Below are 6,235 nucleotides of genomic sequence, written 5' to 3' on the forward strand. Positions count from 1 at the left end.
CATAAATGGTAAGTATATGATAATTATTCTTTTATAAGACTACTCTAATATACTGTCTTTGAGAATAAGAAAAACAAGTCTTCAATGCCTTTCCCAATAGTTGGCCCAGGCTAGATACTCTGTAAATATTGGTTTAACAAAGAGAAGAAAAAGCAAATGAAAGGCCAAATTTGAATGATAGACAGAGATATTTTGCTTTGAAAAGGAGCAGAAAATTATGGTTGAAAATGACACCTACCTTAAAGCCCTTTATGAAATAACTTTCCACTTCTAAAATAGTTTAAAAAATAAAAATGTGGTAAAAATCAAAATACAATCCAAATGTAATTCTTAGAGACCACCTACCACAGATTCTTGGAGAAATCCCAAGACAATATATGTAGATTGTCAATATCTAGACTGATAAGAACACAAGTATGCATCTATCCTAGTTGTATTTTGCCTAATGTAACAAATCAAACCCTACATACCTGAATAATAAAAGACATCTCCCTTATTTATAGTCTCAGATTTTGACCCAGATGGTGAACACTGTAGAAAATCAAGTAAGTGATTCTTCAACTTATGTTTTTGGAGGAGCATGATACTGTTTTCTACTTTCATTTGCTCTTCATATTACAAAAAAATACAAGCTCATTACTATGATGAGTGACTGCAGAAGATGTCAAATCTCCAGAAGACTATCAGAAACCTCCTGACCAGTGAAAACTCTGTTTATTTGACCTAATACAATAAAGGAGACACTACCTTTGTTGTCTTAACAGAATATCAGAAGAGGGAGGTCAGGGAAGAATATTTATTGGGTTTTACTATTTGGGCTCAAGTGGCTTAAGCTGGTCTTTCAAAGAGGGGAACATATTAGGATTGAGCAAAGTTTGTGACATAATAGTTAGGACTGGTAGGTGCAATGGGGGGTCTTGAGTGGGTCTTAGTATACAAACTGTTTGCCTAGGTTTTTCTTTCTTTTTAAAATAAGTCAGATTTCCATAATTTATTGAAGCAATTAGTGAAATCATTTATTCATTTAAATTCTTATCTTCTTCTAACAATGTCCTAGAATAAATAGTTAAGTCATGTCAATACAGGTGACCTGATTTCTCCATCCTGAGAATTAAGCCCAGCAGACACATGTATGGTCTCAGCATTCAAAGATTAGGAAGCAGGCAGAGAATGGTAAGTTATCATTGCATTCTGGTATATTAAAAACCAAGGTAGATGGGTTAGAAATAGGAAAAATCCTGGTTTTAGTAGATGCTGTGTACTACACATGCATACCGTCTGTTAGGAATATCAGACATCTAGGGCGTGGGATTTGAAGATGATCTCATGCAGGTTTAACTGTACTACATGAAGGCCTCAAAGACCCTGGGAATTGGATTAGAAACTGCACATGTTAACCTGCTTCTCCACAGTGAGTTTCAGATGGAATTTTGACTGGCATCCAATTGCAGTATAAACCAGGCCAAGGAACTGCTATTTCCCTAGTCTTTTGGAAACATCAGTTCTTTATAGGGATCTCCATTTTGGAGGGTAAGTACACAGAACAAAACTTACAGAGGGCCAATGGAAATACAATAGGAGAGTGGAAAAAGAACACCATTTGTAGCATACTGCTCAAAATGATTTACCTTGGAAGTAGAGAAAAGTTTTATATGGTCCTTGGCATCCTTTGTAGGGTGCACATTGACCTGACCACTATGAAAAAGGAGGAGAAAATTATAGGTATTGAGTTCAGATAAAAGGAAAAAAGTGTAAATAAAGATACAAGAAATTAAAAAAGAGGAAAATAATTAAAATTAGTAGCTAATTATAATTATTTTACAAGTTGAATTTGTTAGAAAATAAACAAAGTTTTGAATCACAGGATTTGAGACTTTAGACGCAATTTTTATATTACACATGTCAAGCAGAGATAAGGGGCTCGGTTTCAAACACTGCAGCTAACATAGTAGTGTACAACAAAACTAGTAGAAACAAAAATATAGCTTTGGGAAGGAAAACTAAAAATTACATTTTTTGTCACCAGTTTTTGAATTACCACAATCACATGAAAACCACATATCATGATTATCAATATTCATAAAAGCATTTAGAAGTTTACAAAGCAGATGTCTAAAAATAGACTTTATGTTAAATAAAGAATTTAATAGCAATATAATTCTTATTTCTTTACATTGCATTGTAGAAAAACACAACAGCAAATAATATTAGTAACACTATAGCATAATTACAAATTGGTCTCTGGGTGATAAGTATTCTATAGCCTCTAGCTTTTCTCACCAGTATAGAGAAGATATGTACAACATATTACTGGAGTGAAAAAAAAAATTCCCTCAGAAATAGGTGATTGGCTTCACAATTTTTAATTTTTTTAAATACCGCTGATTCTCTTTTAAAAAGGAGACTCACATTTTTTATTTCATGTCTTTTTCAAAATGAGAGCTCTACAACCTCCAATTTAGATAAAATTTGCAACTAGATTTCAGCAAAACTAATTGAGTTAGAAAGAACTAGTTAACATCAAGTTAAATATAAATAATTTCATAAGCATAATTACAAAATTCAGGAGAACATTACTGGATAAGAAATTAGGCTGCCTTGTGGAATCTCACTGTCCCAATTTACAATGAAATAAATAACAATAAGAAAGTGAAAACTAGGAAAAAAACCCAAAGCAGCAATCAAAACCAGAAAGGGAAAAAGTCAGGCTTCAAAGAGTTACAGTTAAAGAAAGAAACATGATCCTGAAATGGCAGGATTTCTAAACCCACAACAGTCCTCAGGAGCCACTCTGACGAGTCCACAAAATTCTGAGAATTCTGTCTAATATTCCTCAGTCGGGAGAAAAGCAAACTGAGAGGGTCAGCTTAAAGTTTTAGTGATAAGCTTTAAAATGAAAAATAGGAACCCAATTTTATTGTTATATTTTATTGCAGATTTCTTTCTCTTGTGATTATTTATTCTCTAGAAAATAGCTTTTGTTTGGTATACCCTCTCATACAAACAACTAGAATATGCAGATTATAATTGTGATTATTATTATATAATTATTAATCTGTTTTGAATAATAAAGAGCAAAAGGTTAATATTTCTTCCATATAATTGAGGGAGCTGGTTCATACTGGGGTCTATGGTACTCTTATCTTTCTCTAGTTTGTTGATTTCCATTTAGGAGTGAGTGTCACTTCTGGAGATTGAAAAAATATCCTTTTCTTCCTTCTTCTATCCTTTCATTAACTGGAGTTGGGAACTCTACATATATAATATTTTTAAATTTCCACAAATGATTCTGATATGTATACCCTGTTGAATTCCTTTAATATGATATTGTTCTCTGAAAAAGTAGAGTCCACTATATAGATCTTTATGTCCAAAGAAGACATACAAATGGCCAACGAATACATGAAAAGATGTTCAACTTGACCTGTCGTTAAGGAAATGTAAATGAAAACTTCAATGGTATATCACCTCATACGACTATTATTAAAGACAAGAAATAACAAGTGTTGTTAAGGATGTGGAGGAAATAGAGCCTTGTGTACAGCTGATGGAAATATAACTTGGTGCAGCCACTATGGAAACAGTACAATGGTTCCTCAAAAAATTAAAAATAGAACTACTGTATGACCCAGCAATCTCACTTCTGTGTATTTACCTGAAGAAAATAAAAACTAACTCAGAGAGACATCCACGCCCCCAAGAGCAGCATATTTATATTCTGCAGCACTATATTTAATATCCAAGACATGTCCATTAATATATGAATAGATAAAGAATTTGTGAGATATATCTGCCTATTATCTATCTATCTATCTATCTATCTATCTATCTATCTATCTATCTATCTATCTATCTATCCACCCATCCATCTATCATCTGTCATCTATTTATCATCATCTATCCACCCATCCAAGAAAATATTACTTGGCCAAAAAATGAGGGAGTCTTACCATTTGACAACAAGGATGGACCTTGAAGGCATTATGCTAAGGAAAATAAATCAGACAGAGAAAGGCCAATACTGTGTGATCTCACTTATATATATATGGAATCTACAGAAACCAAAAAACAAAACAAAAAAATAAGCTGCAACTAAACCCCCCCAAACTTGTAAAAAAAAAAGAGATTAGATTTATAGTTACCAGAGGTGGAAGGAATAGGGCGGGGGAATTGAAAGAAGGTGGTGAACAGTACAAACTGCCAGTTATAAGATACGTAAATACTAGGGATATAATGTACAACATGATGACTAGAACTAACACTGTTATATATGAGAAAGTTATTAAGAGAGTACATTCTGAGTTTTCATCACAAAGAGAATTTTTTTCTTTTTTTTCATTGTATCTATATTAGAAGATGGATGTTAACTGAACCTATTGTGGTAATCATTTCATAGTATATGTAAATCAAACCATTATGCCATATTCCTTAAATTTATACAGTGACATATCTCAATTATGTCTTGATAAAACTGAAAAACTAAACTAAAATAATTATTCCATGGTTGAATGTTTGGGTTAAACAATGTAAAAAAAAGTTTTGTTTTTTTTTCAAATTTATACACAAATTTTAATATACTAATGTGATTGTGAAATTTCAAACAGGACCATTTTATAAGGAAAGTCTGGAAACAATGAACAAAGGGGCTTTGCTGGATTTTTTATGAAGAAGTATTTCAGTGCAGTCCAAACATTTTATCCTCAGGTTCAACAGGAAGATTGTAATCTATTAAATCTGGCTACAATATGCCAGATCACATTACATCAGAGTAGCAAATGAATAGTTACTTCGTGATTTTGCTAAAAAAAGGCTTGAAAGGACATGTGCATTATTATTTTTAGTGCACATTTGTTTATTGTTTCGTTCCCCAATATTCCTTTCCTTTTGTAGTGGAACCTGGATTCCTTGTGGGGAATAATGCTCATATGTAGCTCAATGTGAAGTGATTCCCAGTTTTCCAAAGGGGGTCAAATTCTTCTACTTGTCTTGGGTATATTCAGTGTGTCAGCAGAGACCCACACTGTGCCAATGGACACTTATTCACAGGACTTCAGAAAATGTAGGGGACAGCTACAGTTCTGATTATCTCAGGGATATCCGAAGCTCCTAAAAAACTTATTGTATAACCACCACCATGGTAGAAATTTGAATAAGAGTACTATTAGTAAAAATTTTCACAATTATTTTTCTGAGATAAAGAGGTGGTTTCTTATTGATGTCATGGATGCAACTGGAAAAGTTGAGTGATTCCCACTAGTATGTTTTGTTCTTCTTTCTTGTCTGTCCCAGGTTGAAAACTGAGTCAACATAATTAATGGTTGAAAGAGCACAAACTTAAAAATGTGTAAAAAGAGAATATTAAAACACTGAACACTTGCCAAAACCTTATTTAGTGCAATAAACATTTATCCAGCACCTATACTCTGTGCTAGGCACTCACTCTGTCACATAAATTATTTAAAACTGAAGGATTTTTTATTTTTAATTTTATTTATTTTTTAAAATTTATTGATTGACTTTAGAGAAAGGAGGGAAAAGAGAGAGAGAGAGAGAGGGAAACATTGATCTGTTCCTGTATGTTCCCTAACTGAGGATCGAACCTGCAACCTTTGTGTATTGGGGGTTGACGTTGTAACCAACCGAGCTATCCAGCTAAGGCAAGGATTTTTTTATTTTTTAAAACAATCTATCTGACTCACTTAATTACCAGGTAAGAAATTGTGCCACAAGAGATGAAATATTTTCTGCAAATTCGCAAAGCTGGTTAGTGAATAGCCAGGACTCAAACTCAGTCCCACTGATGCCTGACTCAGGGCTGCTTCCTCTGTTCCCATTCGGCTCTCCCTGGAGGGCTGCTCTGACCAGGGTTTCTGTTCTCAGTGTGCAGTGGGAGCAAAGGAGAAGCAGGGACCAGACGGAAGGGAAGAAGGACTTGCCAGGGAGGGCTATCATACATTCTTCTGAATTTTTAAATCTCTTCTTTGGGAGGCTTATGAATATATATCATGGTCCATCTCTGAGACTCTGTTCTAGTTGTAGGTATCTGGTTTGGTTGTACCCAAGTTCAGCAAATGAGAGCATTGATGTTGGACTTAAGAGTGTAAACCCTGCTGTCAGACTTTAGGAAGTCCATGACCGTCACTGAATCTATTTGTAAAAGAAGCAGTTAAGTCAAAATGCAGGAGGATGCTGTGGGGACAAAACCAGTGTGGCTGGACTGCCTGAGTTCAAATTC

The sequence above is a fragment of the Saccopteryx leptura genome, chromosome 1 (genome assembly GCF_036850995.1).
Source record: "Saccopteryx leptura isolate mSacLep1 chromosome 1, mSacLep1_pri_phased_curated, whole genome shotgun sequence".
In the NCBI taxonomy this organism is placed as follows: domain Eukaryota; kingdom Metazoa; phylum Chordata; class Mammalia; order Chiroptera; family Emballonuridae; genus Saccopteryx; species Saccopteryx leptura.